The sequence below is a fragment of the Triticum dicoccoides genome, chromosome 7B (assembly GCF_002162155.2).
Source record: "Triticum dicoccoides isolate Atlit2015 ecotype Zavitan chromosome 7B, WEW_v2.0, whole genome shotgun sequence".
Classification (NCBI taxonomy): Eukaryota; Viridiplantae; Streptophyta; class Magnoliopsida; order Poales; family Poaceae; genus Triticum; species Triticum dicoccoides.
This window is the reverse complement of record NC_041393.1, coordinates 481,586,325-481,597,216: the sequence shown is the minus strand read 5'-3', so window position 1 is coordinate 481,597,216 and position 10,892 is coordinate 481,586,325. Positions and strand designations below refer to the sequence as shown.

General features: G+C 45.7%; 1 pseudogene; it reads left to right on the top strand.

The window, feature by feature from the left end:
• The window catches only part of LOC119340710, a 6,516-nt pseudogene extending 3,396 nt beyond the window's left edge, over positions 1–3,120 (top strand).
• Positions 3,121–10,892: the final 7,772 nt, after the last annotated feature.

The window sequence follows — 10,892 nt, the reverse complement described above, 5'->3', positions numbered from 1 at the left end:
AGCGCCGCAATGGCCACATTGGCCCGTGCCGGCCCCAGCCGCGCCAACCGCGCCGCCCGTGCCGGTCCAGCTCCCGCCGCCGCCGCCCAGCTCCGGACTAGGCCAGTCCACAACGGGAGGCCTTCCGATCCAGCAGGTCCGGTTTCCGCCGTCACCGTCCCCGATCCCGGCCTGGCTAACCGGGACATCGCCACCGCCAGTTTACACAGAGGCCGGGGACCCACCAGTACCCACGCTACAGTTTGGGGCCTCGTCCGGCTCCGCGGGGGCCTACGACGGCCTCCCCACCGTTGACCGGGCGCCGTCATCATCACTGCTCCGCACCGCCGAACCGGTCGGCCATGGCGCGCCGACCCAGACGCCGCCACAGTTCGCCAAGATCGACTTCGCCACTTATGACGGCACGGAGGACCCGCTTAACTGGCTCAACCAGTGTGAGCAGCTTTTCCGTGGCCAGCGCACGCTCGCGTCGGAGCACACTTGGCTGGCATCCTACCACCTCCGCGGTGTAGCCCAGACCTGGTACTACGCCCTCGAGCAGGACGAGGGCAGCATGCCCCCTTGGGAGCGCTTCTGCGAGCTTTGCCTCCTTCGTTTTGGGCCCCCGATCCGCGGGAGCCGCCTGGCGGAGCTAGGCCGCCTTCCCTTCACCTCCACGGTTCAGGACTTCGCCGACCGTTTCCAGGCCTTGGCATGCCATGCGTCGGGCGTGACGGTGCAGCAGCGGGCCGACCTCTTTGTCGGTGGACTTCCGGATCACATCCGCGTGGACGTGGAGCTTCGGGGACCCCAGGATCTCCAGACGGCCATGTACTACGCTCGCGCGTTCGAGCGCGCGCGGTGGCCGTCTAGCAGGAATCACCGTCCCGGGCCGTTGGGTCGCTACCCTGGCCAGATCCCGCACAGTGTCGGCCTACTCAGGCTTCCGCGGCACCCCTCGCCGCGACCGCGGCGCGGCCGTTCCGCCGGCTCACCTCGGCTCAGCTACTCGAGCGTCGCCGCCAAGGGTTGTGCTTCAACTGCGACGAGCCCTACACGCCCGGCCACGCCTGCCCGCGACTCTTCTACCTGGAGGTTGCAGACTACATTTCGGAGGACGTCGTCGCCACCGACCTGGCCGCCCCAGCTGTCGCAAAGGTGTTTGACGCTGGTTGATCACCTCGAGGAGTTCAGCAAGCGCTTCCCCACCTTACAGCTCGAGGACGAGCTGTTTGTGCAGGCGGGGAGAAGTGTTATGACCGGCATATTAGGGGCTTAGCCCAGTGGGTGGCCCAAGTTATCTTATCGTTATTAGGGGCTTAGCCCAATTATCTTATCGTTATTAGGATCGTTTGCTTAGGAGTCAAGTAAACCTCTCTATATAAGGAGAGGAGATGTATCAATCTAATCAAGCAAGAAGCAATCAATATTTGCTCGGCTTCCCTTAGGGAGCCGGGAGACTTAAACCCTAGCCGCCTCCTGCCTTCACCGTCGCTGCTCCCGTCGCAAGGACGGCGCTACGTCGCCGGCCGCCGCGCACCAGCCCTCGCCCTTCCCCCTCCTTCCCCTACAACCTACGCCCTAGATCCGGTAGGGCCCTAGCTCCTACCAAAGATGCATGATCTTTTAAGGCAGCTTGCTCAACATATATCTGAAGAAGAAAGTTTTTGTGAAGATCCACAATCATTGGGGCCTAAAACTTTGTCCAAGTTAAGACATGTTTCAATCGTCACTAACAAGGATTATGCAGCACTGCCCAATATGGACAAAGAGATGATTAGAGCAAGGACACTGTTAATTTTTTCTACCAAGAGATCAAGTGTTGAGAATACAATTTTCAGGAGACTTTCGTGCATTCGTGTTTTAGATCTGACTAATTCATCGATTCAAAGCATTCCAGATAGCATTGGAAGTTTGATCCATCTAAGACTACTTGATATTAATGATACAAACACATCTTATCTTTCGGAGTCCATCGGTTCCCTCATAAACCTTCAGACACTGAACCTGGAAAGGTGCAAAGCTCTGCACAGTCTTCCTTTGGCGATCACTGAATTGTGCAATCTAAGGCACCTTGGTCTGACAAGTACTCCAATAAATCAGGTTCCAAAAGGTATTGGCAGATTAGAGTTCCTCAATGATTTAGGAGGATTTCCTATTAGTGGTGGAAGTGACAATGGAAAAACACAAGATGGATGGAAGTTGGAAGAGTTGGAACATCTCTCACAGCTAAGGCAGCTTGCTATGATTAACTTGGAAAGAGCAACTCCTCGTACTAGACATTCATTGCTAGCAGACAAGAAATACCTCAAACGTTTGAGACTATATTGCAGAGTTACATATGAACCAGATTCAGAAGATGTTGAAAATATTGAGAAGATCTTTGAGCAGCTAAGCCCTTCACACAACCTGGAATATCTAGTCATTGATGGATTCTTTGGCCGGCGGTATCCCACATGGCTTGGTACCACCCATGTGTCGTCACTTATATACTTGACACTCAGAGATTGCAATTCATGTGTACATCTTCCATCAAACGGGCAGCTGCCCAGGTTGAGATATCTGAAAATTCATGGAGCAGCAGCAGTTACAAAGATTGGACCCGAATTTGTTAGCTGCAGGGGGGCTAATCCCACATCCACGGATGCAGTTGTTTGCTTTCCCCAAGCTTGAAACGTTGAGAATTCAGGATATGCCCAGCTGGGAGGAATGATCCTTTGTTGAAGAAGGGAAAGAGGATGGATCTGTTGAGATGCGAAAGGGGGAAGCCTTGCATTCAAAGATGCAGATGCTGCCACGCTTAAAATTGCTGATACTTGAAGGCTGCCCCAAGCTGAGAGCTCTCCCGCGACAGCTTGGACAGGAGGCAACCAGCTTGAAATCCCTCCATTTAAAAGGAGCAAGCTGCTTGAAGGTGTTGGAGGACCTCCCGTTGCTCTCTGAGATGCTTGTGATCGCTGGATGCCAAGTCCTGGAGAGGGTTTCAAACCTTACTAAACTGAGAGAGCTCCGTGTGACAGGTTCTCCAGACTTGAACTTAAAGTTATGTTGAGGGATTGAGTTTGCAGCAGCTGTGGCTGGATGCACAACATCTCTACCCTGTTGGCGCCGGGGCTTCAAGAGCAGCACAGGAAACTTAACGACGGGGACATGGGTGTCTGCCTACACTACACCTAATTAATACTCCCTCTGTTAACAAATATAAGACGTTCAAACTTTTTTGTGAATCGGATGTATATAGACACGTTTTAGTGTATTTGTTCACTCATTTCAGTCCGTATGTAATCCATATTGAAATATGCAAAACATCTTATATTTGCAAAGGGATGGAGTAGATGGCAGCGGAGACGCAAGGTACGAGCACTGGTTAGACATCTAATCTTCTTATTTGGTCTGCCATTCTGCCCTGTTAGATCGTGCATCTAGTGCTCTGCTCAGGCTATGTGTAGTATTTTCTTACATAAGTACAAATTCATGACCCTCTAAGGTTGAAATTGAATTTGCGTACCTTCCATAATATAGTGCAGTCAATCAAGATAAATGCAGAGATTATTCTTCAACTATCATACCTTGTACTCTTTGGTGTTCCTACTACTGGTACTGACCGACACCTGTAAGTGCATCTAGTGCCCCTTAGTGATTTTGGTGTATTGAAGACTTATAGGTTAAGGATCTAATGTGTTTATGAGTGTACACAGGTCTATAAGTCTATGAGGAGTTTGATATTTGCAGAGAAAGTCGACCCCTAAAAATGAAGTTCTTCGACTGAAGACTTTGATATTCTGAAGAATTTCTGAAGACTTTGAAAGTGAAGAAATTGGTGTGATCCTGAAGACTTGGTATTCATTCGAGGAAATTGAAGCGTGAAGACTTTTGTTTTCGTAGTTTCATTTTCTCTTTCTTGAGTCATAAGAAACACCGTACTGTTAAAGAGGGTCGAGGAAATACTAAGGAGAAAATTTCCATGTGATGCTCAACTCAAATCCTACTCCTACCAATCCCTTCGAGTGAAGCCATTGGAAATCTCATACAGTTCAGTCAATTTCTTCAGTAACAGAGACGCAGTTCTTCTGGTCACTGAGGACTTTGCTCTGACTGAGGAGTTAGGAATTCGCCAGTGCGAATTGCCTACACTGTGAGGAACATGATAGCCCTGAGGAATTTGTACCTCAAATTTCCGACCATTGCTTTGCTACGCGCCAGCTGTTCCAAAATATCTTATCCATCTAACGGTCATATCATTAAAGGGCATTTATGTCTTATCATGTCGGGCTGCTCCCTAGGCTATAAATAGCCGCCCCCTACAACCACTAGCTGGTTGGCTGCTCCGAGAGAACTTGACACTTGTCATTTGAGAGCATCCCATCCTCCGAGGACTTTGAGCGAAAATCATCAAGTGAGGAAAATCCAAAACCCAAACCCAAACACCTACAAACCCGAAGTGATTGAGCATCACTGAAGAGATTGATCCTGCGTGGATCCGATGCTTGTTACCTTTGAAGACTGTGCTTCTTCCAGACGGTTAGGCGTCAAGGTCTAGAGCATCCAAGAGGAAATGTGGATCGCCGAGTGACCAAGTTTGTGAAGGTTCGGAAGTCACCTGAAGACTTACCACGAGTGATTGGGCGAGGACTGTGTGTCCTTAGCTCAAGGAGAATACGGTTAGGACTGTGTGTCCGGGACTGGGTGTCCTCGAGTTTAAATACTCAGCCGCTCCAACCAGATGTACAACTGAGACAGCAGTTGGAACTGGTCTACCAAATCATTGTCTTCACCAAGCCAACTGGTTCTATTTCCTCAGCACTTTCATTTCCTCATTACTGTGTTGTCTGTTCGTTCATATCTGTGTTTGAAGACTTTGACTGAAGACTTTCTCAGTTTCCTTAGTTCAATTTCTTCAGTCTATTTGTCTTCATCCTGTGCTATCTTGTGTTTACGCTTTTTGTACTCTATGTTTGTCTTCATTTCATCATGATGACCATGCATGTATTCTGCTATGTTTACTTCTGAGTACTTATTCCGCTGCTAGTAGTTCTTCGCTAAGGAATTTCCTCATGAGCAAATTCCTCAGTGAAGAATTTCATAAAAATCGCCTATTCACCCCCCTCTAGTCGATATAACGCACTTTCAATTGGTATCAGAGCAAGGTACTCCCTTGTTATGTGTGATTTTGGTTTAACCGCCCGGAGTTTTAGTTATGTCGACCGCAGATATGAAGAAAGTGACATGCCCCATCTTTGATGGTCACGAATATCCCAAATGGAAGGCCATGATGAAGAAGCGACTCATGGCGATGAACAGCGAGCTGTGGACCATCACTGAGATTGGCCTGACCGATCTGTGCAAGATGGCGCAAGCTGATGACATTCACAAGTACACCCATCTCAACCTCACAGCGAAGGCTGTCATCTGCTCCAGTCTGTCTTGAAATCAGTTCAGGAACGTCATGCATCTCGATCAGGCGAAGCTTATTTGGGACCGTCTCTCTGATGTCTATGAAGGCCATCGAACCTGTCACGATCCTTGTTTGAGGACTTCAAGGAATCTCTCAAGTCAATGACATTTGAACCAGAATCATCATCCTCCTCACCATGTCTTATGGCAGATGGTGAACAGGTAACTGAATGCTATCTGTCCGAATCCAGTGATGATGAATCTGGCGATGAATTTGGACCCAGTTATGTCAAACTTGCTACCCTTGCTGCTAAACAACAAAGAGCTTTGGAAAAAACTCACGAAATGCTTAGTAAGAGCGATGATATGTTGGGTGAAGAAATGGATCAGTCAAAAGCTTTGGCTGAAAGTCTTTAGAGACTTCATTCTAAGTATGACTCCCTTCAAGATCAGCTTAACTCTCTCTTATCTGATCATGAGAAGTTAAGAGTGAGTTATGAAGATCTTTAGAAGGAGCGTGATTCATTACTTGCTCAACAAATTAGCGCTGCTCAGGAAGAGTTTATTCCTTCATGTTTAAAATGCATTGAACGAGAATCTGCTAATTCTTCACCTGAATGTTCAAATGCTTCTAATGTTACAAATTCTTCACCTGCCTCTGCTATCACTAATTTCTCATCTGAGGACATTGCTAGTATCACTGACGATGCAGGGCTGAAGGAATTGTACATGACAGGCATGTACAAAAGCCTCAAAAGGCATCAGACTCTTTGTGATGTGCTTAAAAAGCAGATCCTCAACAGGAACCCTAGGAAAGAGGGTATTGCCTTTGAGAGGAAACTCAATGCTGATGGTACATATTGGAAGCCTGAGCAGTACCCCAAAACCTCATGGGTTGCTGCAAAGGGACCTCCAGTTGACCCATCTAATTTATCTGGCTATACATGTGAATCTTCTCATTCTACTGATGAGTTATTTGACTCCAACTATAAACTATTCAAAAATCAAAATGGTGAAGTATTTGCTAGATATGTTGGCACAACTGCAGGAACGGTTCCCCTATGAAGAAAATCTGGGTCCCCAAAAGGTGCCTTGAAAGTCTTCAGGTGAATGTCCTCATGACACCACCTATGAAGAAAAGGAACCCCAGATCAAATTCTTCATATGGACCAAATTCTTCATACGGACCAAATTCCTCACGTGGATCAAATTCCTCAAAAGGATCGAAGTCCTCATATGAACATCATCATGCTAACAACTCTGTTTCGCAGGGAAGAGCCAATGGCTATGAATATGAGCTTTATTCTTCTAATCATTATGTTCATAAGTCCTCGAAGAATTTCTCTGCTTATTCATATGCTTACCCTAACCCCTCTTATGTGAAACGAAATGGTTTGGCCTCTATGCCACCATTCTCATATGGAGCTCGCGGAGTGATGAACTCTTTGTCACCCCTTCAGATGTGGGTGGTGAAGAAAAAGAACTAATCTCTTATGCAGGGTCAGGTCTCCAGACGTACTGTTACGTCTGAAGAATTTGCTGGGGACCTGACAAATTGCTTGAAAGGACGCAGGCTAACCATGATGAAATGAACTTTCATTTCACACGTCCTCCCCCTGTTTTATCTGCCTTACTACTTGATGAAATTGATCTGATGAATTGTGATATCATATTCTTCACTGCTGAAGTATATGAGGTTCGTAAGTTGCACTAATTCATCTGCAGGATGGTCAACCCAAAGCCACTAAGTGGGTCTTTGATAGTGGATGTACAAATCACATGACTGGTGACAGAAATTTGTTGATGGATGCTCCCTTATCGTCATCACATCTGAAGCATATCATCTTCGCTGACAAGAGCAAAAGTCAGGTATTGGGTCTAGGTAAGGTTGCTATCACAAAGGATCGACACATGGACAAAGTCATGCTTGTTGAGTCCTTACGATACAACCTTATGTCTGTCTCAATGCTTTGTGATCTTGATATGGTTGTTGTCTTTGGCAAGTATCGTTGTGCTGTGATTATGGAAGCTGACAAATCCAAAGTCTTCGAAGGCTTTAGGAGAGGAGACTTGTACATTGTTGATTTCTCTGCAGATTCACAACCAGCCGTGTGCCTACTTGCAAAAGCCTCAGAAGGATGGCTATGGCATCGACGACTTGGTCATGCAAGCATGAAGAATTTGCACATGCTTGCAAAGAAGAAGCATGTCATTGGCATTGAGAATGTCAAATTCCTCAAGGATCACTTATGCGGTGCCTGTGAAGCTGGAAAGATGACCAAGGCCAAGCATCCAGCAAAGACCATCATGACCACTACTCGTCCATTAATTGCTTCACATGGATCTCTTCAGTCCTAATCACTATTCCTCTGTTTCAAATGAAGCATCTCAATATGGCTTTGTTATTGTTGATGATTACTCTCGTTACACATGGGTACACCTTGTCTCTTACAAAACTGAAGTGCAGGAAGTCTTCAAACTATTTTCCTCGAGGGCTTCAACCAACTTTGGTATGAAGATCAAGCACATCAGAAGTGACAATGGCACTGAGTTCAAGAATTCGGGTCTCGATGACTATCTTGATGAACTTGGTATTACTCATGAGTTATCTGCTCCTTATACTCCTCAACAGAATGGGGTCGTGGAGCGCAAGAACAGGACTCTTGCTGAGATGGCTCGCACTATGCTCGATGAGTACAAAACCCCTCGTCGTTTCTGGGTTGATGCAATTGATACTGCGTGCCACATCATCAACAGAGTATATCTTCACAAATTCTTCAAGAAGACTGCCTATGAACTCCTCACTGACAAGAAATCCAATGTGAGTTATTTCAAAGTCTTCGGTGCTAAATGCTGGATTAGAGATCCTCATCACAACTCTAAATTTGCACCGAAAGCACATGAAGATTTCATGCTTGGTTACTAAAAGGACTCACACACCTACAAAGTCTTCAACAACGTTCACCACAAAGTTGTTGAAACTGTAGATGTGTGGTTCGATGAAACTAATGGCTCACAAAGAGAGCACCTACCTTCTGTGTTAGAAGAACAGTCACCTGAGGAAACTATCAAGTTCAAGGCTACTGAGGATGTCATTCCCACTGAAGAATCTGCTGAAGAAATCATTCCAGAACGTGAAGAACGTCATGCTGATGCACCTGAAGAAAATGGTGCTGAAGAAAATGCTGATCAAATTCCTCGACGACAGCCCGCTCACCCTCGCGTTACGGAAAGGACTCGCACATCTACAGAGTCTTCAACAATGTTCTTCACAAGATTGTTGAAACTGTAGATGTGCGGTTCGATGAAACTAATGGCTCGCAAAGAGAGCACCTACCTTCTGTGTTAGATGAACCAGCACCTGAGGACTCTATCAAGCACAAGGCTACTGAAGATGTCATTCCTACTGAAAAATCTGCTGAAGAATTCATTCCAGAACGTGAAGAACGTCGAGCTGATGTACCTGAAGAAAATGCTGAGGAAATTGATGCTGAAATAAATGCTGATCAAATTCCTCAACGACAACCAGCTCATCCTCGTGTTGCAAAAGAAGTGCAAGTGGAGAAGATCATCGATGACATTAGAGCACCAGGTCTTCTCACACGCTCAAAAGCTTCACATTTATCTAACTTTTGTGGGCACTTTGCTTTTGTCTCTATCACAGAGCCCACTAAGGTAGATGAAGCATTTTTGGAGCCTGAGTGGATTCAGGCCATGCAAGAAGAATTACATCAGTTCAAGCTCAACAATGTCTGGGAACTGGTCAATCGTCCCGATCCTCGCAAGCATAACATCATTGGCACAAAGTGGATCTACCGCAACAAGCAAGATGAAAATGGTGTTCTGGTGAGGAATAAGGCACGGCTAGTAGCTCAAGGCTACACACAGGTTGAAGGAGTTGATTTTGATGAAACTTTTGCACCTGTTGCTAGACTTGAGGTTATTCGCATATTACTTGCTTATGCTAACCATCATGATATCATCTTATATCAAATGGATGTGAAAAGTGCATTCCTCAATGGTAAGCTTGAGGAAGAAGTATATGTTGCTCAACCCCCAGGTTTTGAAGATCCAAAACATTCTGACAAAGTCTTCAGACTTAATAAGGCCCTCTATGGCCTCAAGCAGGCCCCACGGGCGTGGTATGATACTTTGAAGGAATTCTTCATGAAGAAAGACTTCACACCCGGTTCAATCGATCCCACTCTCTTTACTAAATCATATGATGGTGAACTGTTTGTGTGGCAAATATATGTTGATGATATCATCTTTGGCTATACTGACCAACGTTATAGTGATGAATTTGCCTATATGATGAGTGAAGAATATCAAATGTCTATGATGGGAGAGTTGAAATTCTTCCTAGGTCTTCAAATTCGTCAACAGCGCAATGGCATATTCATATCTCAGGAGAAATACCTCAAGGATGTCCTGAAGAAATTCGGCATGCAAGATTGCAAAGGCATCAAAATTCCTATGCCCACAAATGGTCATCTATGTACTGATGAAAATGGTATTGACTTTGATCATAAGGTATACCGCTCCATGATTGGCTCTTTATTGTACTTATGTGCATCTAGGCCAGATATAATGCTTAGTGTTTGCATGTGTGCCCGATTTCAAGCTGCACCGAAGGAATCACACCATAAGGCTGTAAAGCATATTCTTCATATCTAGCTCACACACCAACACTAGGATTATGGTATCCCAAGGGCTCGGATTTTGATCTCATTGGATATTCTGACTCTGACTATGCTGGTGATCGTGTGGACCGCAAGTCAACATCTGGTACATGTCATTTCCTTGGACGATCCTTGGTCTGTTGGTCCTCGAAGAAACAGAACTGCGTATCACTGTCTACTGCTGAAGCTGAGTACATTGCTGCTGGTTCTTGCTGTGCTCAACTGCTATGGATGAAGCAAACACTCAAGGACTATGGCGTCAACATGAAGAATGTGCCTCTCCTCTATGACAATGAGAGTGCCATCAAGATTGCTCACAACCCAGTTCAGCACTCGAAGACAAAGCATATTCAGATTCGTCATCATTTTCTTCGTGATCATGTGTTGAAGGGCGACATTTCTATTGAGCATGTGAAGACTGAAGAACAGCTAGCCGATATCTTCACTAAGCCCTTGGATGAGAAGAGATTTAGCAAGTTGCGGTGTGAGCTAAATATCTTAGAGTCTTCGAATGTACTTTGAAAAGACACTCATCCTAACACTTACGCAAAATTGATGACTTAGATGTGCAACACATGAAGAAACGTTTTTCTTCAATCAATGAAGAATAACACTCTAAGTGTGAAGAAATTAACGAAGAATTTGATTCTCAGAACCCTACGACAATTGCACGCGGTGTCTGAAATCATCATTCTTATACGGTGGGTCACGCCACCACAAAAGTTGAAAATCTTCAATTTGAGTTTTTCCTCAGTTTTGAAATTCCTCAGTTGTTCAAATTCTTCAACTTGCAAAGTCTTCACTTGTGCTGTCGTTTTTCTTCATTGGCTATATATA